The sequence below is a fragment of the Camelus dromedarius genome, chromosome 8 (genome assembly GCF_036321535.1).
Source record: "Camelus dromedarius isolate mCamDro1 chromosome 8, mCamDro1.pat, whole genome shotgun sequence".
In the NCBI taxonomy this organism is placed as follows: Eukaryota; Metazoa; Chordata; class Mammalia; order Artiodactyla; family Camelidae; genus Camelus; species Camelus dromedarius.
In genome coordinates, this window is record NC_087443.1 from 48418546 (window position 1) to 48441883 (window position 23338).

Consider the following 23338-nt stretch of genomic DNA (forward strand, 5'->3'; position numbering starts at 1 on the left):
CTCACTGGACTGTAAACTCCATAAGGGATCTTGTTTGCGTTGCTCACTATTACAGTCTAGCCTCTGTAACAGTGCATGGCACAAAGTTGAGATGCTCAGTAGCTATCTGATGGATGGATGGATGGATGGATGGATGGGTGGGTGGGTGATGGATGAATGTACCCAGTGCTGCAGTGCTGCATGATTCCAGGAGTTCCATTCATTCACATCTTGTGGTTTGTACTGAGCACAGAAAGTACAGCCTGACTATGGCAGGAAGTGGGCCAGGAGCTGTGGAAGTCAGAATGCAGACAACTCAAACCCTATTTGGCTCCAATGTATCCTGTTACGTTTGCAAACTGGGCATAATTTACCCTGCTCCTGACAGAAATAGCAATAATTTTCTCTTCCGTTTTCACCTCAAGACTAACCTCACTCTTTGAATAACTGAATATGTATTCGTGTTAAGGTCTTCATGTATGAATACTCCTATATCAACTGTCCTATAAATAAACAGTTAATATTTTAAATTATTAACTGAGGATTCTGAGCTCCAACTGGAAATGAGCCATTGTAAATTGTCAGTTCCTTAGTCTTCCCTGGTTACAAACATCTTTAGGGCAATTCTTTACTTAATCCACTGAGCTGTGACACAAATAGAGCTAAAGTGCCTGGTTCAGGAGTGGTCAGTTCTGTGATTCATTAACATCGATCTTCAGTTGAAGAGAGTCCACCCAAAATGTTTTAAAAGAATCTAGAAAGAGGATGAAGATTTCACAGACTGTCAGGCTCAGCTCCACGCATCACTCTGATGACAGGAACGCCCTCCTACTATCCCCAGCAACCAGGACACAGAGACCTGCCTCCCAAGCCTTTCAGAGTTTACACTCAGCACCATTTGCTGACCCCATCACTAAAGGTTACTTTCTACCACCAATGCTTGTGAGGCTATCACTCCTTCTCTCCTAACCTTAGAACTTCTGAGGTACCACTGTCCTAAAAGCAGGTCAGTCTATGGGAATTCTAACCATAGGCCTATGGTAAGTACCAAACCCAAGAGGGACTATGTCCCTACAATTAAATTACAAGCATAATGAAAACTGGCAATAATACAGCATAAACATCTCTTTGCCTTCTTTTTTTCATCCTCTTGTAGGTTCTATATGCCATAGTGATTCTCAGTCTTTACTTCCTTAAGCAGCAATATTCTTTAAACAAAACTTTGTGAGAGTTCTATACATAAAGCATATAAAGGCAGAGCTGTTGGTTGATGGGACAATAAGGAGGTCACAGGCCTCATGATGATGATAATGATGATTATTTAAATTAACAGTGATGTCTTTAAGAGAAGAATAATAAGGAACAATACGTTATAGTCCCGGCTTCATATCCAACCTGTTCTAAGTAGAGTGTTTCTATTAAACGTTCACCGTCTCAGCTGTAATCACCTTCTTGGTCTGAGAACTCTGATCCCTAGGAGCACAGAACTCTTCAGCTCAGGAGAAGCCCTATTTGTGCTGCACTGTGAAAGTCTCTCCAAAAGATTGCAAAAGCAGCGGCACTCATGAGGCCTGGGGTTTCCTCGGGTCAGTGCAGCTGCCTGACCCAGCGTTGAGCCCACATGAAATATTCACCCCCCCCACAAAAAAAAAAACAGAGGGGAAAAAAAAATGCTTAATTAACTAGTATATGAAGCATTAAGTACATTAAGGAACTAGGAGGGCCAAACTATCTGCAAATAAGGATTGGAGAAGTTCCTTCTAACCATGGGAAGACTGTAGTGACTTATCATAGATGGGTCATCTCAACAAAAGAAAAAGGAGGTTTCAAAATTTACAGGTCAAGAGATAATTTCCAGTGCTCCTTTCAGGCATAAACAGCATTTCTGCTGGGAAATTTATAAGTCAAGTTCGCTGTATAATGTGACAGAGGAAGTTATCTGGGTTTTCTCATCATATTCTTAACTATCATTAGTTATTTTACAAGATATGTGAAAACTAGTGGCAATTATGGAGTTCTTGTTTATTTTAATTCTGTCCTGCCTAACTGTGGCCTAATTTGGAGAGGTCCTATCTGAACTGAATGAGGATTAGGTCTGCCTAATAATAAGATAAAACAGTATGTTATTACTCATATGAAGGATATTGTAGCCACTTTTCAGCATGCTGTAAAAGAAAACTTAAAAACATGGGGAAAATGTTGATGTTGTACTGAGTAAAAATGGATCTAGAACACTATAATTCTAATTTTGTACTTTTTATGAGGTATACATATTCATAAGAATAAAAACTGGAAGCATCCACACCAAAATATTATCAGTGGCTACTTCTGAGTGGTGATTTGTGTTTTGTTGTTTGAACTTGGCAATGCTTACCAAAATTTTCTATTTAAAATCAGGGGGAAAAAATCACACTTAAAAACAAAAAGAAACAACAAGTTTCTACTGTATAGTACAGGGAACTATATTCAGTAACTTGTAATAACCTATAATGAAAAGGAATATGTAAAAGGAATACATATGTATAACTGAATCTCTACGCTGTACATCAGAAATTAACACATTGTAAACCGACTATCCTTCAATAAAAAAGAAGGAAAACAAAACAAAAAGAAATTTTACTCACAGTAAAATTGATACAGTTATACCTGAAGTTCTAAGGTTTATCTATTTCATAAATTTTGAGACTCGTGTACAAACCTGAGAGTTGTGTGACTGTGTAGCCAAACTCCAGCCACAACTGCTTCAGAAGGAACAGCTGCTCATGCAACTGCTGAGGTGAGCAAGCCTAAATGCTCCTGGCAGCGTAGTGGGCTCAGTGTGGGAAAGGACACGTGGCCGGGTAGGCACCCCTCCCAGTTCTCAGCCCCTCATAACAGAATGGTCATTGTTTGGATGCAACCTCTTCAGCGACTACACCAGGCTGATCTAGAAGCCTTTGCTTTGAGGATGAGGCTTATTTACCTGCTTGTTTTAAGGCTGCCTTTGTAGTAATGCAAAGCAGGAAAAAACCCTTTGCTCGTTTACGATCTAAACGTCACCGCTGTGTCATCAGTGAGGCAGAGGAATTGTCAAGTCACAGTCCCTGAAATCCAACAAATCTTAGTTCAAGTTCTGGCTCCACCATTTCCTAATTGCATGAGCTTCGGCAAGTAATGTCACAAGCCTCAGTTTATTCATCTTTCAAAGAAGGTTATCAAGCCAACCTCCCAGGATTTTAGTGAAGATTTAAAATATTTATCAGTATATATAGCATCTGCTAACTTAATAAACGTATTTTAGAAGTCTAAACACAGAGATTTTCAAATCATGTAGCCCACTACTGGAAAAACAAAAGTGAATACTAATTATTCTTAAACTCAAACTTAAAACTCACATCCTTCAGGGCAAATTCCAAGCTATATATATACTGAAAGTGGTCACTTGAGCCAAATCGAAGCACTTGAATTGATGTTCTACATTTTAAAGAATTCCAGCTCTGAAGCAAGTTTGTGAACTACAGGAGAAGACTTCTAGCAAAATCTCATCACTCCTCTTCTATACCATCTTTACTAACTATATTGAAAGGATCTGTGTACTAGTGCAAATGTCACAGACACAATCCGATTGTATCAGAAAGAATCAAAGTCTATTCACACCTCCTCTGCTGGCCTTGTATAACCAACCCAGAATGTACCAACAAAGACATCAGAGCCTATGTTAGAAAGAGGGCAGATTTGACCACAGTCTCATACCAGCAATATACTCTCAGTAAAGTTATAAAATTAGAATATATTTGATTTTAGTACGCCAGTTAAATGTTATAATTATAAACCAAATAAGAACCCATGAAGTGGGAAAAAGCAAATAATGGTGAAAAAAGTAGAGCAGAAAGTTAAACTTCTACAAACACTTGGATATTTTTCAAACCATGTTTCAAAACGGGAGACAGCATGGTATACTGCCTCCACTGCACACATATGGGACAGACAGACCTAGTACTGAGTCCCATTCCTGCCCTGACTCTGGGAAGCAGTAGGCCAGTTATTTAATCACTTGGAATCTCAGTATTCTTATCTAGAAAGTGGGACTTGTTTAATGTTCTTATGATGGTGTAATGATCAAAGACATAAAATAGTTGGCACAGGGTACATTTAAAGTGTCCTACATTGGTAGACTGGGGAAAAAAAAAAAAAACTAAAGGATCAAGGTGACATATAACATGACATAAGCTATGCCATAAAAAAGAGCCATTGCATCAAAAGCCAGCCAACCACTGAAGGTCACAGGACATAACATAATGAGTGACTGAGTGACCCTGACCTTGATGATAAACTTGGTTGAGGAGATAAGAATTATGGCTATAAAAAGAAAATAAAGGAAACACTTAACCCTATAACTTGTGGGGTCAAGGAGACAAGCAGGTCAAAGTTAATGACTAACAGGAAATCATGAATCCGATGTAGACACCACCCAGTCAGACTCAGATATGGCCATGATGTCATTTAGGGCAGAGAAAAGTCAATGAGTAACAGCTGATTCAAAGGATACACACTCACTGAGCTTTGATATTGACTGCCCCATTCCCAGAAAGGAAGGCAGTGAGGTCTCCAGCTGGAAGTCCGCTGCCACTTTCATCTGTCCAGAGTCCCATGTGGCCTCCTCTATTGTCTTTATTGTCTATCGGGCAACAGGAAGGACTCACAGGGGCTGAGACAGAGCTGCTTAAGAAAGAGTTAAGAGTGACGTCCCATTACGCAGGCAAGTTCAGAGAACAACTACTAGTGTATCTGAGGCCAGAGGGTGAGGTTCTGCTCTAAGAAGGTTCCCTGAGAAGGGCTCAACCTGACTTAGTACAGCAGAGTGCGCCCCACCAGGTTCAATCTAAATTATTACATACCTCCAACAGCTACTGCTTTGCATCTATCGATAGGTTCCTTTAAAATTATTCTCATGTACACTTCCTGAGGCAGGGTCTTGTCTTCTGTTTCATAAGCTTCCCAGCCAGACACTTGTGTGCATCCCAAAGAACTCAATGCTGTGCCTAGAACAGAAGAGCAATTTAAGCTTAACTACTTTGAAAATGGAATCATGAAATTCTAACGTTCAGAGAGACATCAACCCAGTACACCTCACTACAAATAAAAGCATTAAGTTTTAAAATATTAGACTGGAAACAAAAAATTCACAACTGACCCCCACCTTCCAGCTCATCTTTCCTCACCCCCATCTTTTCTTTCCCTTCCTTCCTTCCTCTCTTTCTTCAAGCTTTTTTGTCATAAAATATGTATAAAACTTACCCCATCTTTTCTTAACTGTAACCCTCTATTACATAAAGGTATTTCTCTTTTTGCATACTTACCTACTATCTTTAATTGTCAACAAATAACTGATTTTCACAAATTAAGCACAGCAGCTTCAATATGAAAATAAAGGGCAACTACTAAGTAACCTTCTTTACAAGCTGACTGATAAAAAGGCCAAAACATCGCCCTCATAAATGATACTTTTTGTAGCTATATATGTGTAAATGGCTGTGTGCACAACAAGAAAGCTGGAGATAATGTTTTGCATCTGACAGAGAACAAAGAGAGCTGTCCGTTTAATCTCCCATCTATGGTCATTTGTATTAACGTGTGAAAGAATGTGGAATCTAATGGTAGCTAGCACCGTGGCATTTCAGTTTGATCATATCTAGTTTAATCAGTAACATTCTTTTTTCTTTTCAAAAGTGAGTTCAAAGTGGGTTTACAACCCTTTTCAGGATCATATAAGCCCCATGTCATTGAGTATCTGATGAAAGCTAAGCCTATTCTCCCACCACTCAAATTTCAGAAGGATCTTGAACTCTTTGAAGCCCATCTCTGGAGCCCAGAATAGAAATCCTAAGGATCTCCATGTACCAAACTGGGTAGCTATCTTGAGCCAACTACCAAGCTTAAATATGTGAGGAAACAATTCTTGGGACAAAAGAAACCACTCTTGATACTCTTCTAGGACCAAGTCATACCAGGCAATCTCCCATTTTAATCATTCTTTACCCTATCTATAAGAAATAGTAAATAATCAAATACAGTCAAAAGAAAGCCACCTTCACAAACTAAAACATATAAGGACTCTCTTGCCACTACATTAGCTTAAAAATGTTCAATTAAAGCTTCAAAGTAAAATATATTTATACAAAAGACCATCATCTCCTGATGATACCAACATACAGCATACACGCCTAAAGATAAATCAAGGGTCTCCCCTGAAAAAATTCTATCTCAGGAAATAGGGTGTCACTTTATATTTAAGACCTCACTAAGCCTCATATTACAAACCAGGGTATCAGTTTATTTTGAATAATGAAATAATGTTTGAGAAAATAACTTTCATTAAATGCTAGCTTTGGACGGTTTTAGGTCACTTGACAGAAACTGGCTAACAAAAAGAGGCAGAGAAAGAGAATGAACAATTAATTTTGGAGGTAGTACCTAACAATAGCAAATATGAGACAGCATTTCTAAAAACCTTTTAAATATCATTTTAAAAAGCAATGTGGATTTTGGGGTTATGGATGGCCAATGGAATAAGGCTGTTTATCTCTGCTTCCCTCTAATTCCCATTAAAATTATAATTAAGAGAGGATAAAAGATATAAATCCATAAGGACAAAGGGGACAGAAAAGTATATTAGAGCAGACAACAGGTATCAATGGCATTTTGGAAGCTGAAAGCAGAGATGACTGCTGAGCAGAGCAAGCTGGAACATCCCTGCCTGAGAAACAAACAAAAAGCCAGATGACTGCTCTAGAAAGGCTCAGGAAAAGTAGTGTCTGGTTCCCGGGGAGGAGAGCGTCGTGAGTTGAAAGGGGACCGGTTGGTACGAAAGGCAGTTAGACCCTTACCTTATACAATATATAAAAATTAACTCAAAATGGGTTAAAGACCTAAACATGAAATCTGAAACTAGGAACCTCCTAGGAGAAAATATAGGAGGGAAAACTTCATGACATTGGATTTGACAGTGATTTCTTGGATATAACACCAAAAGTGCAGGCAACAAAAGCTTTGAAAAGAGACAAATAGGGCTATATCAAACTTAAAAACTTCCTTACAGCAAAGGAAACAATCAGCATGAAAGGACAATCTACGAAATGGAAGAAAATACTTGCAAACTATATATATACACACACACACACACACACACACACACACACACACAGAGAGAACGAGAAAGAGAGAGAGATAGTTTATGTATATATATGATAAAGAGTTAATAGCTAGAATATATTAAGAATTTCTACAACTCAACACCAAAAAACAAATAACCCTATTAAAAAACAGATATGAATTTGAATAGACATTTATCCAAAGAAGGTATATAAATGATCAACAAGCATAAGAAAGGATGCTCAACATCACTAATCATCAGGAATATGAAAATCAAAACCAAAGGAGTTATCAACCAAAATCACACGTGTTGGCAGGAAGAAAACAGAACCCTTATGTGCTGATGGTGAGAATGTAAAATGGTGCAACCACTGTGGGAAACAGTATAGTGGTTCCTCAAAAAATTAAAAATAGAACTATTCTCTGATCCAACAATCCCACTTCTGGGTATATGCCCCCCAAAATGGAAAGCAGGATCTCACATCCATGTTCACTGCGGCACTATTTACAATTGCCAAGAGGTGGAAGCAACTTAAATGTCCATCAACAGATGAGTCAATAAAGAAAATGAGGCATGCACATAGAACAGTATATTATTTAGTTTTTAAAAAAGGGAAATCCATGCCATATGCTACAACATGGATGAAGCTTGAGGACATTATGCTAAGTAAAACAAGCCAATCACAAAAAGCAAATACTATAAGATTCCACTTATATGAGGTATCTGAAGTAGTCAAACTCTTAGAAACAGAAAATAGAACAGTAGTTGCCAAAAGCTGAGGAAGGGGAGAAAGGAGAGTTGTTCAATGGGAATAAAGTTTCAATTTTGCAAGAAGAAAACGTTTTAGAGCACTGTTGCATAACAATGTGGATATACTTAACATTGCTATATTATACAATTTAAAAATTAAGATGGTAAACTTTATATTGTGTTCTTTACCACAATAAAAAAAAAAGGAGGGATATTATTCTGGATTAAATAGGTGAGTCCAGTGTAATCATAAGGGTCCTTAAAAGCAAAAGATGGAAGCAGAAGAGGTCAAAGTAATGCAACATGAGATGTATTTGACCTATTGTTGCTCCTTTAGTAGGGGGAATGGGGCCAGGGGCCAGGGGCCAGGAGCCAAGGAATACAGCCAGCCTCTAGAAACTAGGAAAAGCAAGGGAATGGATTCTCCTCTAGAAATGATTGCAGTCCTGTGGCAACCTTGACTTTAACCTGGTGAGACCCACACCAGACTTCCTACCTGACCTACAGAACTGCAAGATAATAAAACAACAACCAAAAAAAGGGGCAGTTAGAATCCCAGGTCTTCTCCCCACCTGGTAGAGCCAGACAAATGATCCCTACTTCTGTAACAGGAAGCTGCTTACTCTCTGGAGAAAATGATGCACCAAGACTTCAGACCCAGAGGCATCACATAAGGTTCAAATAGAGGCACCAAGAACTCAGCACTTACACACTTGTACAGTGAGACCTCTGGCTCCCTTCTCCCAGCTGGCTCCCCCAGATCCTCACAGGTAGGCTTTTACCCCTACAAAAACACATGAACAGAGGATTTCCTTTTGGAGAAACCGAAAGATCCAAGAAAGAAGATTTGCAGATTCTGATGTCCAGGAATCACCTGAACTCAAATGGCCAGGTTCCTCCCCAAAGAGCCTTTACAGAAGCCAACTAGGAAAGCAAATTTCCAGTCCACTTTTTATAGTATCACTCTTAAATATGAACAGACAACTAAAGAGTCTCACCATTCATTTGAGAAAAGCCTCTAACATTAAAATCAAGGACCAAAACAAGCTGATTAAAAGGGAAAACACAGAGGAAAAAGAAAAGTGCAATGAGCAGAAGAAAACGGCAAAATAATTCAATTCATATTCTCAAGGGAAAAGAGAAAGTATCACATCCATGAAACAAGAACAGGATCCCAGTTTTTAAATGAAATATTCAGAGGCCAATAAAAAATTAAATTTGAAATTACAAACAGGCCAGCAGAAATTAAAAGTTTAAAAAATACTAAGAAACCCTCTCAGAACAGAAACACAGAGAGTTAGAAAATAACTAAGAAAAAGACATAAGAAAACTAGAGAACCAAACCAGTAAGTCCACATATCCCACTAACAAACTTACAGAAAACAGAGAAAAGGGTGGAAAGAAAATTATCAAAGAAACTCTGCAAGAAAACTTCCCAAATTGGAAGACATGTGTTTCTGAAGGAAGAAAATCATGAACGTTAAAAAAAAAAAAATCGTAAGACATATGTTTCAATATGAAATTTCAGAATTCTGGGGATAAAGAAAAGAGTCAAATATTTTCCAGAAAAATAAAACAGTCCACACATGACCAAATGGAAAGCAGAATGGCCAGAGACATTTCAACCTAAGTCTCACAAGCTCTGCCATTAACAAAACACAGTCATAATAAACATTAAATATAATATATATTAACTATATTAAAATATAAAATGCATTACATATAATAAAAAGCATTAAATATAAAATATACTCAATATATATATAAAGTATATATTTAACCACAGACTATAACATGACTGCATCCAGAAAATGGAGAGACAAGACTAGGTGTGTACTGAGGGTAAATAGTTGTGTATGAGAGTTAAATCCGCAGCAGGAAATCAGTGTTTACATCCAAAATGTGAAAAGAAATCAGTAAAGCATACTGTGTATTATTTAGAAATAGGTAGGTGGATACCAAAAAATGTAACTAAAAGAGTTGAAAAGGACCATCTTTGGGTAAAGGAGTAATGGGAGTATAAAAAGAAAAGGGAATGGCTGTTACAGTACTACTTTAACTTTAAACAATGCACGTGTGATTATCTCAAAATAAATAAAATAAAATAAATGGATGGAAGGAAGGGAAGGAGGGAGAGGGGAAGGAAAACTATTTAACAAAGCAAATCTACAAATTGTGACACAATGGACATCTCCAACCTTCATCTACAGAGAAAGAATGAAGCAGCAACTGTTCTAACTTTATACAAATGGTTTACGTGTGGCTTGGAATAAAATTTCCAATTATAGCACCATACATGGATTCCAAAAGTGCTGTATCACAAACAACTAAAATGAAAACATATTGTGAGAAACGGCACTGAATGCTTCTAAAAATGTGACTCTAATAATGAAGATACTGACGTCAAACATGTAAGTAAAGAGTTGGAAGAAAATTTTTCTAAGTGGGAAAAAAGCGTTAGTTGTAGTATTATATTTTACATAAATATGTGATTATTAAATGTACATATGTAACTAAATTAATTAAATGTATAAATATGTTTGACTATTACAGTCAAATATATAAGGAATGTTTAAAACATTCAAGTTGACCACAAAAATTTTGTTCTTCTCAATGGGAAAACATGAGAAATACAAACTAAACATAAAAAGGTGCATAAAGAAATTAAAACTCCATCTACCTGAATCATGTTATTTTTCTTCACCTGTCTTCCTTCCAATCTAGAAGAAAATAATAAGCAAATTAAAGTACATTCTTCAGATAATGAGCTGCTTATAAGAAAAAAACTGAAACCCAAGGTAAATATTATTCACTTCTTATCCCTTATCCATAGCAAAAAATAATTCTTTCCTACTTCCCAGCTAATTTCTGGCTGTTATGGTATTCAGAGTAAGCTTTATGCAAAGCCATGCAGAGGCAAGCATGTAAATCCAACGCCAATAAAAACATGGCAATTCAAGTGCATCTAACGGTATAACATGAGTTTTAAAATCATACATTTTTAAAAATTATCTCCTCACTGTTCAGCTAAATAACTGCTAATTGACAACATAGAGAAAGATAAAGAAGCAAGAAAGCATATTTTCAAAACATAAGAATCACAACTTTGAAAAGGTAGCAACAGATTTAAATTTCATTTTTACCAAACGCCATCAACAGCAAGTTAAGTGAAACTCCAGACCACATAAGTATGTTTATGATCAAAGACCTTATAAACTTTAACCCACATCACCTTAAAGAGCTTAGAAACGCTTCCTCATTTAATTTCATGACTTTCCCAACTAAAAATGAAATGTAACCCTTCAAAAATATCTATGTGAATATACATGTGAATTACAGTACCTGCAGAAAGAGAAAAAAAGTACCTTTTAAAAAAATAATAAACATTTGTACTAATGTATTAGATACACACAGAAAAGCACAGAAATCGAGTGCCTTACTTAATTTTCCTAAAGTGAGCACACAAGTGTAACCACCACTCTCCCCAAAGGTCACCACTGCCCTGTCTGAATATCACACATGAGTTTCGACTGCTGGATCAAGGATCTGTCTGAGAGTCTAAGAATCCTTCTATCTGGACCAAAATAAAATGCTATAGGAAGAGAGTGGCAAGTGGTCACAGGCTGCAGGGGGCTATTATTTCAGGACGATGCTCACGTGTCTCAGGAAGATGTTCTGACGAGCTGGATGGCTGTTTGAAGTCAACCTGCAAGGTCTCCCGAGACTGGGGGAAACAGAAGCTGTGTTATGATATAAATGGAAGATAAAGGGCCTTCCTGTTGTCCAGGACAAACGTACGGCTAGGAGTGCAGTCTGGGAAGTGGGAGCAGAGGGAGGAGGGTAGGGGACCAAGGAAGTCTGGACCTCCTTTGTATAGCTACAAAAACATCTATAGAACAAAGGGAACAACCAAACTAGTATGTTTTGTCTACTACTAGTCTAACAAGCTAGACTAAGCTACTGATGCATCATCTCACTTGATCTTCTCATTGCTCTGAAGACAGCGTTATCTTATCTGCCTGTAGACAGATAAGGATGTTGAGTCTCAGAGCAAAGCACAGAGCCCAAAATTACAGAGTTAGTAGGTGAGGCAAAGCTGTTCCTCTTGACAGCTACTATGCAGGGCTGGAGACACCAAAAATAAAAAGTAAAATGCTCTCAGAAGAGAGACCATTGTAATTAGATACAGAATATATTATATTGTCCTGGCCCACGAATCATTTAGAAGAAAGAACCAGGTAATTCAGGTTCCACAAAGTCTTTCTTCTGAAATTATCAAAAACTTGAAGGGTCCTGTTGCTTGTAAAGTAGGCCCACTCATCTTTCCTACCTCAAAGAAGTTTCAAAAGAAACACTTCAACTTCACAAAGTGTAATTTTTTGACATGTTAACTTGTATCACTCAGCATGCTTTCCCACTGCAACAGAGGAGGAAATCAAGAGTATGATGTCCCTCAGAGAAAGTCACAGGTGCAGAAAGGCAAATTACCACCAGAAAAGTATTGAGGGACCTGTGATAAAGCCACCTTCAAACGGCACATCACATCTGCATGAATATTTAATTCTATCGTAAGTACTTTCAAAAAGCAGGGGCCAAAACGGGAACACAGTTCAAAAAGAGAAACTTCTATTCTGCCACTTGAGAGGGAGAGGAAATAACATATCTAAAAAAGTTGCTATAAGACTATGTGGGTCACAGAAAACAAACTTTTGGTTACTAGGGGGGAAGGGGGTAGGAAGGAACAAATTGGGAGTTTGAGACTTGCAGATGCTAACTACTATATATAAAATAGATATACAGCAGGTTTCTTCTGTATAACACAGGGAACTATATTCAATATCTTATAGTAACCTATAATGAAAAAGAATATGAAAACAAATATATGTATGTATACGTATGACTGAAACTTTATGCTGTACACCAGAAATTGACACAACACTGTAAACTGACTATACTTGAATTTTTTTTTAAAGGCTATATATGATGTACCTACCAAAAGGCATGTAGCTAAAAAAGGCCTTCTTGCATCCTCACTGATAAATACAAAACAATGTGTCATCGACAGTAACCAGGATTGTCAGACATCACGAAAAGCCTTCACATTCAATCCTGTGAGAACCCTGCAAGGGGGGAGGGATTAGGGTTACCAATTTATCATATGCAAACAATGGGCCCCAAGAGGTTATACAACTTGTCCAAGGTCGGGAAATTGTCCAAGACCACAAACTTGCCAGAGGTCACAGTGTGAAAAAGTAGGAAAGGATCCCAAATCAAGTGTGTCGGAGGCCAAAGACACAGGACAGTTCTGGCTTAATGGTGAAAACAACCGAATCTGCTCTTCAATTCCGAGAATCATTTAATGATTCTTTCACTATTTTCCGGTTTCAACGTGTTTTTCACATGTCCTGAACAAAAGGACACGGACACGCCTTCCTCCTGCGAGATGGGGGAAGTGTCTTGTTAGCCAGTGGCTTAGGGACAGGAAACAAAAATAGGTCTGGATGGACTCTTTATATAGATTAGATAACTACTAGGGCAGCTGAGAGCTCTCTGGTGATGTCTTTATACGGGATCTAGCACGGTAAGGGCGTAGTAGAAGCCACAGACTTGGTTTTACAGGGGACACATGCTGTGAAGATACAACGTGAGCCTTCTTTCTGGGACCAGTGAGTAAGCAAGTTACCCACGCTCACCTTGCACAGTAAAGCATCTAGGGAAAAAATGATCCAAATTGCACTTAGAAGGCCATACATAGCTCTAAACTTTTAACTAAGACTGAGTATAACAAGGCAAGAAACTTTTCAGACATTAAGCCAGTGACATTCAGAAGGGTACTGGGGGGAGTGGAGGTGACAGGGTAGATGCCCTTCCCTTATTCACAATAATTCTGGTGTGACAATACTCAAACTCCCGTGCGTTTACTACTGGTGACCCCCCCTCAAGAAAAACGACCCTGGAGTAGGAGGAAATTCGAAGTAAAACAGAAAGAGCCTAAGAAGAGAGGAGGAGGAAGGAAAAGAATTAAGTTCACAACATTCTCTAAGGCACGGTGAATTTCCACTTTACAAGTTCATATTCGTAGGGCCAGTCCTTTCAAGGCTCGACTCCCTCCTAGATCAGGGAGGACAGAGGTTTCAGCTTGGGGACCAAGCTGACTAACTGACCACCCAAGGAACAACCCTGGGAGGCAAGGCCAAAATCAACTTCAACTGCCTCTGTCAACGTGGACCTACGACAGGGAAATCACAGCAGGAAAAATCAGCAGGCATACTTCGATTTTTGGCAACCCTGTCCCAAACTCGGCAATGAAATAACTTGGTTGTTTCTTCTCAGGAGGAAAGATGATGTGAAATTAGACTCGAAGAATACAGAGACCAGGAACAGTACAAGATCAATTTAATTATATTTTTATAATTTTTATTTTTTCCTATTAACATTACATTTTATTACAATAGGAAAACACACACACACACACTGAAAATTTCCTCACTCTCACTCAAAAACAGCGTGTTATACGAATTAAATCTGAGTTTAAGAGAATACAAAATGCCAAGTACAAAGTCTTTGAAGTCCTCTAACGTCTAACTCTCAGTAACACAGTTTAATTGAACTGTGTCTTTCTTTCCAGGCCTGGAGAAGAGCCTTGACAGTCTTGACTATAGTTGCAAAGCCCCAGGCATCACGCCTAGTCTATGGTGACTGAAAGTTGGGCTCTCCTTTTGGAGACACCTCAAGGCTTCCAGAATTCTGCTAGCAGCTGGCACCAGGGAGAAGAGTTCAAGCACGCTGGCTCAAGGAAAATCTTAATGTCCCCGTTGCTACAATACATTCATACTTATCCCAGATTGAAAGAATAAGACAAAGAGTAAACTGAAAGTCTCCTCCCAGCCCTCCCCCAAATCTGGCCTCAACTTGCAACCCATTGAGATTCTCTCGGGTAAGTCACAGAGCTCTTTCTCTGAGCTGCTGGGCTGAGGTGTAAAAGAAAACACATAATGTGAAAGGCCATCCATTCACTACCCTGGGAGTTCAGCAACTTCCCACTCTGCCTCTCAAAGGGCCTCCTCTCTTCCCTCTTCCTCTGTAAAGTACATGTGAATAGCTGCGCTGAGGAGGGCAGGTTCATCTAGAAGAAAAGGCCAGGTTATTAAACTGCAGTCCACTAAAATGTGGGCGTTGAAGGAGAGGGCTGAAGCAGGGGATAGAAAAGTTCGGAGGAATACACCACACCTACAGGAGGACTCCCAGTGGTGACAGACAGGAAGTAACTGGGCTCCAGGATATAATAAGAGAAAGTAATGGAACAGAGCAAAACTAGAAAAAGCCCGAAGCTAATCCTGATAACAAAAATGTGATCTCCAGGCAAAGGCCTCTCCCCTTCTGCAGAAGGAACCCAGTGCCTTCCTTAGCCTGGAGGAAAGAAAAGGTATCTTAACCCTTCATTCAGGCAACCTTTATTGAGTGGGATTATGAAGAGACAAAAGACTCGATTCCCTGAAGGAGCTCACCATTTCAAGGAGAAAAACCACATCAACTAGTATTTACATTTCTGTGTGACAGGTGAAACTCGGAGGTAAATAGCAGTGTCAACAAACACAAGCACGTTCCTGCTGGGGCCAGGTACAAATCGTAGACAAGCTATGAATCTCATTTTAATCCCTGAAAGAAGTCTGTGTGTCAGGTAAATGCCTTCACTTTTTTACTGATAGAAACGAGGTATATAGGACACAGAAAAGGGTCTTCCAAACAGTTTCATTCTAATTAAATCTTCAGATATCCTCCTCTCCCATGACTCAAATATAGTTCTCGATCCTTATTTTACCTTTGGAGGTTGCCTAGAAGAGTCTCAGGTTCCTAGAACTTTTATTGAGAAACCCACAAATGGAAGAAATAATTTTCTTACATCACAGATCCTGTTACCAAGAGCCCTGTTAGCAGTGCCCTGCCTCTACTTTACCAGGGCAAGTTTTGGTTGTTATTAAATCCCCACCCTTAGATGTGCCAATGTAATCTTCCTTGTGTGTATTTAATCATAGCTCCTTGAGGGCAAGAGCCACACTTTATCTGTGTTTACACAATGCTCTCAGAAACATTGGTAAGCAACCAACAAAACCCTATCATGTTTGTTACCAATTTTATCAAATCAAGCATTTCTGTCATCAAGTCCTCAATTCACCCACCCTTACTTTTCACACTTGATTATTTTCAAAACTGGATTACTACCCACCTTCAAAACATTTTTTATTGCTAAGTGTTTGCTCTGCAGTTCCCTCTAATATCCTTCAGCTACCCTGCTCCCCACACTGTTCGTCCACGCCTGTCACCTGGCTTAGTAAGAACAATGGAAATAAACATATTTGTAATAATGAAGGAATTGTCCATGTGCTATTTTTTTATTTAACTTTTTCCCCAAAATATTATATACATACCCAACAAATTCTGGGCTGGTAATTACATTTACACAATAGTTTATTATAATTGACATTCCAGTAAAACCATCTTTACAGTCTTATGTCACTATCAAAAAATTTTTTCAACTAAAAGTAAGAAAAAATGTAATGCCTTTAAAACTATAAAACTTCAAGAACTATAAGGCCTTTAAAAAAATTATCTAAACTATGTCTAATCTACTGCTGTCCAAGTAGCCGCTCTGTGAGAGGCGCACCATCTCCCTAACTAGTCAGAAGTTCTCACAGATACAGGCTACGCCTTTTCCTGAATGTACAGTATATACAGGTCAGCAATTCAGTAAATACTTTAAAAATGAATCCAAGCACTTTGCCTTTTGAATCTGGATTCAGATATTGAAAAGAATAAATATTTAATGGTAATTAAAGGAACTCACAACAAGGAGAATTTTCTTATTTCCTTTTTAAATACTTTGAAGTAATAGTAGGGCTTCAAAAGAAAATTCACCCTGAATTGTCAAACCAGGCTACCATAATAAACTTTGCAAGTCACAAAAGCTATCTTTTGTGTTCCTAAAAGAAACAAAATTCAGCTGGCTAGTAAAAATACAAGATGAACTAAAAAGAAATCCCAAATGTACTCCAATATAGAAACAGATTAAAATATTAAATCCAGTTCCAAGGCAGATCATGAGAAATGTTTTTTTAACTGAGAATCAACTAATTTACTCAAACTGAATTTGCAGTAGACACATCAGGGTATCAGTTCACCTACCGCTATTCCTGGGGAATTCTATCACACCCCCAAGCTCAGTTGCTCTTCAGCTGCCATCTTCTGTATCACATGATACAAGACCCTGCACACAGCCATAGCTGACTGGACCTGGGGAGACGGCTGGTCTGGAGCTCACGCCTTGTGTTTACTGGCTAAAAAGATGGGGCCAGCCATTCAGATTCTCTGCCCCAAAAATTGGAATTATGAAATGCTAAAGGAAATTGCCAGTTAGATGCTGGGGTAAAAGATCAAGAGGGACACAGGGTCAGGGTGAGTGTCATGGGCCAAGTCTGTCATAGCAAGTGAGAACTAAACTGGAACTAGCAATTACATTTGCTTTTTCGCACCAGAATTTCTCAGAACCTTGAATATGTCAATGAGCACTAAGAATCTCCAAGAAAGGGCTGCAGTCATATACCAGCTCTTGCTTTTCAGAACTCCAAGGGCTAAATCTTGGAAATTAATTTCCTAGGGAAAATGATGCACTAAGCTTGGTTCTTGAATTTTCTCCACTGAGTGTAACCCTCAGCCAAGAGTTAAGTGTCCATCCTGGTAAGATACATACAAAGACAAAGGGGGCCTCACCTCCCAGGTGTCATCTGAGAGCATGAAGAACTACCAGAGAATCGTTTGTCTCCTCACTCACTGCCCTGAGGTCTTAAGTTTGTATCAGTAAAGTAGTAACAACCATGGGCTAGAAGGCACCACCTCCATTAGGAGCCCCATTAAAACAAAAATCCTCAAACGGCTCAGTTATCAAACAATAAAATGGAGACAACTGCACAGATAAAAGAGACTTTCTGGGCTAAGTTTTTTGTTTTCTCTTTTAGTAAGTGAAAATCTTTCTGTAATGTATTACATTTCTTTCTTACTGTTTCCCTGTTTGCAAAAGTAACAGATGTTCTCTGAATGATGTTAGAAGATAAAGATACACAGAGGCAAGAAAAATTACCAATAACTTTAGCCTGCACCAGAATCACTTAGCATTTGGAAATATTTCTTTCCAAGCCTTCTTTGCTTGATCCACTGATACGTGCATGTGTGTGTGTATGTATGTATGTATGTATATACACTGTTAAATGCTTTTTTACTTTGTGCAAAATTTTGCATAATTTTGTATATTCTGTATACTTTTTACACACAATTTTGGTTGACTTCTTGTTTTGGAAATTCATTCATTTTACAAATTTAGGACTATACACATTGCTTTATAATCATTTTTCATGTCACAACTTACAGATACGTTTCTAGGCCACTAAACTATTAAATATTCTTCAAAATCTTTGCCCCCTGCTCCCTCTTCTTTTTTGAGAAATGGTTGACTCACTATTTTGTGGAGAATTAGAATTTCCCCTTAACTTCTAATGACATTTTTTTTTTTTTACAAGAGTTACCAAGGTTCACTATAAAATTCTGAAAAACATCATTGGATTTTACCAAATTGAGGACATACATGCGTGCTACTTTGTAACTGATTTTCTATCACATGGCATCCTAAACATTTTCCATCTCCTCAAATACACTTCTGGGGTTATTTCTTGATATTTTTTAAACAAGAAGAGTCCCCAGAACCCAGTTTCACATGATTCTCATGAGTCAGAGGTCATCATTAAGAACATGGATTACTGTAATACACTTTAGCTCTGGATACAAGTCATATGTACACAAATTATGCTGAACGACCCCAGGAGATGCCCTAAGTCTGTTGTGTTTTACTGTTGTTGTTTTTTTTTTTTTTTAAAGAGTTCTCCAATATCAAGCTTTTTAATCCATGGTCTCTTCCTCATGAAGGTAAAAGAGACATACAATAGCTCTCAACCAAAGTCTCTGCTGAATGAGTTATTAATTCAAACAGACGTTTCCCAAGTTAATGTTCCCACTCTCTCTGTAATAACAGTCGTCTTTGTCATTGTCGTCGTTGTTGTCATCGTCTTCATCGTCGTCATCGTAGTAATCGTGAGGAAAAGGAGGAGGACGAGGAAAAGAAGCATTACTTTCCTGTTACTATGACTTGGGAGATTTCAAAACAACTTCTACGATTTCTAAATCTAATGAAAGGTCTATGTCAACAGCTCCAATGAACTTTTCTTTCCCACAGTAAGAAACGCATATCCCTCAACACCTCCAAATTTGTGTAAGGGTATTTGGAAAAAGTACTCCAACACCTGCGAATTCTCTCTCATCATTCATCACTCATCACTCATCAGAAGACATTTCTGCACTGGTCATAGTATCCTCAGGCTCTGCGATTTAACTGATTAACCAAGATCCAAATTTGAGGCCCAAGAACTCCATGAGATTAAAGGTGCTTTTTAAAAAAGTTATCATCATCTGATGACCCTCCTGCATAATGAATCAACTTCTTCATTAAATTCATTCCCCAAAACACATTTCATATTCTAAAGGCATGCAACTAAATGAGTGAGACTGATTCTCTCAGGCAAAGAGAAGTGTACATTTACCAGAACTAACCTCTAACTCTGGCCCTAGACAATGAACACTACAGTTGTACAGTGTCCTAAGTGAACGTAGGCAAGTCATCTTTTTAAATTGTCTTTTAATGAAGATACAGAAACAGTATGGAAAAAACCAGTACCACATACAACAGGCAAAATCTATACCCAATTCATCCACAGAAATTAAAACTGTATCTGCTACACAACAGGCACTGAACAGTTTTTCTGAACAAATGAATGTTCTCAAGCAATAACACTTTTCATTCACCAAAAATTCTCTCCCTCTATGAGAACCATCAGGATGAGAACATATGAGATTATTCAAGCTGCCTCTTATTCTACTTAAATCTGGGGGAGTCTGCACAAACACCTGCTGGGGTAAACGTGACAAGTCTCATTATAAGGATCCAATTCTGTCAGCACTGTAAAACTGCTTAAGGAAAAGACTATGTGTGAAATAACTTTTCCAAAATAGCCACAAACTTGTCCTGCAGTTCCATGGTATGCGTTTCAGCTAAATTACATCAACGCTCCAAATGTCTCCCTTTGAAAGGTCAAAATCACTCATTAGAAAATAAACACAGCTCAGTCAAATACATTTGCCTGAAGCAAACTGGTAATTCGAAGAAATGTCACCTCCTTCCCCCACTGGAGTTGAGTCCAGGCAGCTGCCAATTTATTTTTTGACTTTGAGAAAGTCCTTCCTGCCATCTGTGTGCTTTGGGGTGAGTAGAGGGGTGTAGGGGTGTGTGTGTGTGTGTGTGTGTGTGTGTGTGTGTGTGTATTTGTGTTTAATTTAGACAAGGATCTGGGTGAGATGCTCTCTCACATCTGTGATTTTGTATTGAAATGATTTGCATTTACAATTATTCCAATTATTCTAACTATTCCAAATTATGAGCAAGAGTCAAATTTGATTACTGTTGATTAAAAAATTGCCATGGGAGGCAATGTAGTATAATGATAAGAGGCAAGCCTGAAATTAAGAAATGTAAATATACACCTAGTAAAAGACATCAGAAGTACGAGGGGACATTTTCGGGTGGACAGTCACGGGGTCCTTGTTGGAATTTAGTGAGTGGGTTCCAGGGAAGCAAAATGTCCTGAAATATGTGGGACAAGCCCACATATGAGACCCTGCCTTAAATAACAACTTTGAGCAACGCAGCAGAATCTGGATTTCAGACCACGTGGTTTCTCATTAGCTATGAACTTTAATGACCTGTAGTTAAGTCATATTTAATTCTGAGCCTCAAGGTCCTTGAAGGTAAAATGAGAATATTATTACCAATCTCAAAGGATTCTTTTGGAGACTAATGTACACTATCACGGTGGGAGCCTGGAGTAAAGCACCCGCATTCAAATCCTGTTTCTACACACACAAACGGTGGGCCCTTGTGTGTTCAGCTTAACCTCTTCAGTCACCTGATCCCTAAAAGTCAGGCAAAAAAAAAAAAAAACAACCAAAAAACTCAGGTGCAGGATTTTGATGAGTAGTGGTTCAGTGCAAGTTAGCTACTGTTATTATTAGTGTAGGGCTAATTATTAATAGGTACTCAGTGAGTGACCAACGCCACTCAAGACCACATTATAGAACCTAGATACACACTTTCAAAAGCTTGGTAACTACACCCATCTCAGATCATCACTGACAAGAACAAGCAGTCAAAGGAAGAACTTGTTCACTAGGGATACCAACTGACATTTTAGCTGTCTTTCAAAACAAGTCTGCATATTTTTTTTTAATTAAAAAAAAAAAGACATACTAATAGTGCTGACTAACGAGGCACAGGAAGTGCAGAGGTTTCCAGGTGCGTCCCACAATATGATGAATAGTCTAGAGGATCAAATGGCAAAGTCCAGGTTCCAAACTCCTGGTTAAATGCTGAAAAAATTAAATACAAACATAAACAAAAATAAATCCCCCACTATCAGTTTCTTTAAACTCCTCACACCCTCCTAGTAAGATTTAACTCTGGAAAGATGTTGAAAAATAACAAACATCACTTGCAGAAATGGACTGACATTAAGAAGTTTAAGCCCCCACCACACCCCACCACACAGGTTAACATGCATGAAGCCGGCAGAAAAATGCCTCCTGAACTGGTGACCCACAAGTGCAGATGAACAACTGAGTAGCAACACTTCTTTGGCTACACAAAGTTGCAGATCCCTCAGAAGATCCTTAAGACTTTCCACCAAGAGACGCTCAATACGTTCCCCATGTTCCAGTGTTGCGAAGTTTCTCATGCAGGGAAGTGAGTGGCCCCCATGCTCACCACAGGTAGCTTGTGGTTGGGGTGCTGGGGCTCAGGATCAAGACTGTGCTGTGTCTGTCAAGGGAGGGGCTTAATGAATGACTAAACTGTGCTTGCTTGAAATAACATTTGGGTGAAAGACCTTACTTTTAGGAGCAAATGTTTAAATAGAAGTGAGAGATTTCATCAGCACCTCTTTACAATTTCTGGCAGGATAAAAACCATGTTAATCAAACTAAATTCTCAAAAGTGACCAGTCTTTCACACAATAGATGTTCGAGTTCTAGCTTTACTAAGCCCAGCAGTAAGCCTTCCAAGATTTTAAATACAAATTTACTTTGACAGAGAAGCTTATTCTATAGATACGCTCACACGTGAGTGAAACAGTAAAGGAGAAGATATATCCTGCAATGTTGTTTATAAAAGCATTAAGGTCTACATGAAGCCTGATTAAATAAATTCTGATCATTCCATACGTTGGAACTGTATAGCTATTAAGACAAATGGGATACATTTATGTGTGCTGATATGAAATCATCTCTAAGAACTATTATATAATGCAAACAGCAAAGCACGGAATAGTCTGCATACTGCATACATCATCTGTTTGTATTTGCATGGACCATGTATGAAGAATACACAAGAAACCTGAAACCATCTCTGGGGAAGGCGTGGGAGGATCAGAATGAAAGGAGGATTTCTACACCCCTTTATGTCACTTAGGGAATCTTTAAAAACCATGTGCATGTATTTCATTTTTTTAATTTAAAAAAAAACCACATATTTAACATTTTTTTAAGTGAAAAAGCAGATGTTCCCTACCTGTCAGCTTTCCTTTAATACTGAATCCAACACATTCAATAATAAGCATGACCAAGGCAGGTGGATTTTTTAAAACAAAGTGGAAAATTACAGTTCCCTGCTTCTCTACAAAACTGCTAACCACCTTTCCTAAATGTTAGTAGAGGCACATGCTTTCCACAGATGTCTGCAGGAAACAGGCTGACAAAACACCTGAAAAGGCTGTTTTTGTATTCTGCTATACACAGTTCTTTAATGGCTCTGAATTTCTTGCTGCCTTTACTGTCAAGCAGGTAGAGTGCCAAGCTCAGTGTCTTCATAGAGTAAACATCACAAAAAAGCACTCTGTTGCTTGTTGGCTATTCTTTATGTCAACCAGATGCCTAGGGGACTGGCAGAACCTGCTCACATCAGTAAATATCCATGTACAGCTTGCTCACTAATCAGAATGACGCTGTGTACTCTGCCACCACCCCCACACTACACCCATCCCCCACCACTACCACAGCCAGGAACGCAAGCAGGCATGCGGGAGCATAAGGCTCTAGCAAATGCCCCCAACCGACCCATTCCTCCCCAGAACTCAGGCCAGCCCTGTAGACACTGGACAACAGCTGTCATCTATCCCAAGAAGGAACAGACGTGGCCAGAGGGGTGCCCCACGGCTCCTGGACCTCAGTTTAAAGCCATCAACCAGCCCTGCACCTTCCTACACCACATTCCTGGTGATCACATGGCTTGGGGAGAATGGAAACAGCTCTTCTTTACCAGCTCCCAGG

General features: G+C 38.7%; 1 protein-coding gene across 16 annotated transcripts in view; it reads right to left on the reverse strand.

Annotated features, from left to right (window-relative positions):
* Window positions 1-23338, reverse strand: part of SGMS1 (sphingomyelin synthase 1) — a 264875-nt gene that overhangs the window by 126864 nt on the left and 114673 nt on the right. For 8 of the 16 annotated variants that reach the window (XM_031461322.2, XM_031461328.2, XM_064488184.1 and 5 more), the window contains 2 exons: window positions 10542-10581; window positions 4857-5000 (listed from right to left, as the gene is read on the reverse strand). The gene's annotated coding sequence lies outside the window, so the exon portion shown is untranslated. Of the gene's footprint in view, window positions 1-4856; window positions 5001-8570; window positions 8646-10541; window positions 10582-11518; window positions 11538-12854; window positions 12982-23338 lie in introns of those variants that run through there. The other 8 variants (XM_031461324.2, XM_064488182.1, XM_031461330.2 and 5 more) reach the window with 5 other exon arrangements.